This window comes from Penaeus monodon, chromosome 21, assembly GCF_015228065.2.
Source record: "Penaeus monodon isolate SGIC_2016 chromosome 21, NSTDA_Pmon_1, whole genome shotgun sequence".
NCBI lineage: Eukaryota > Metazoa > Arthropoda > Malacostraca > Decapoda > Penaeidae > Penaeus > Penaeus monodon.
The window spans coordinates 1,694,839-1,695,587 of record NC_051406.1 but is presented as its reverse complement, the minus strand read 5'-3'; the positions used below and the strand labels follow the sequence as shown (position 1 = coordinate 1,695,587).

The 749-nt window shown below is 31.8% G+C and overlaps 1 protein-coding gene across 1 annotated transcript in view; it reads left to right on the top strand.

Moving 5' to 3' along the window:
- Positions 1-749, top strand: part of LOC119586099 (KH domain-containing, RNA-binding, signal transduction-associated protein 2-like) — a gene marked incomplete at its 5' end in the record, with an annotated part of 32,425 nt that overhangs the window by 27,441 nt on the left and 4,235 nt on the right.

Sequence of the window (749 nt, the reverse complement as noted above, 5' to 3'; positions counted from 1 at the left end):
GCTTTAAAGAAAAAAAAAACTAAATATCAATATATTTTTTTTTACATTTCTTTTATTCGCTGATAAAGATCTCGACCGGAACACATTTTATTTATTTATTTTTTTACTGATCTTTCTAAAGCAAAACTTAAATCGCTCCTTTTTCTGGGTGGTGGATACTGGTCGCGCCTGCAGTGATTTGCTTATATATATATTTATGTGGCCTGGGCTTTAGGGGAAAATATATGTATGAATAAAAGTTTTACAGCTATTATCTATTTGTTTATTCATTCATGGGCAGAGGTAAGGGAGAAACACCCACTAACTTTTATGTCTTTTTATTCATGATAATCAACTGGGATAATACTCCTTAAATGTAGAAAATGAAAATAGATTTCTCTCATTCCTACTTCATGTAGATAAATGGATCTGTATATGGACGGTATTGTATATAACTGATCCCAGTTTAATACACTTGGGAGACGTATCTTATATATGTAAATAATGATATGCCTTAATTTTATAGCCACTGCATCCCGCTGCACTTGCATGGTAGTGAACTTTGTGTTATTATCATTTTTATATGAGACTAAAGCATGCTAATAATATCCACCAACAATATATATATATATATTCAAGAAAGTGCATTAAGATCGGACTGTGTAATGAAGTTCTTGGCAATAAACTTTGGTTTGGTTTGACTCTCTTGTTCTGTTTAAGTGATGTTGTTGTGGCTAACAGGTCATAAGAAATGTCCTTTTGCATAGGAC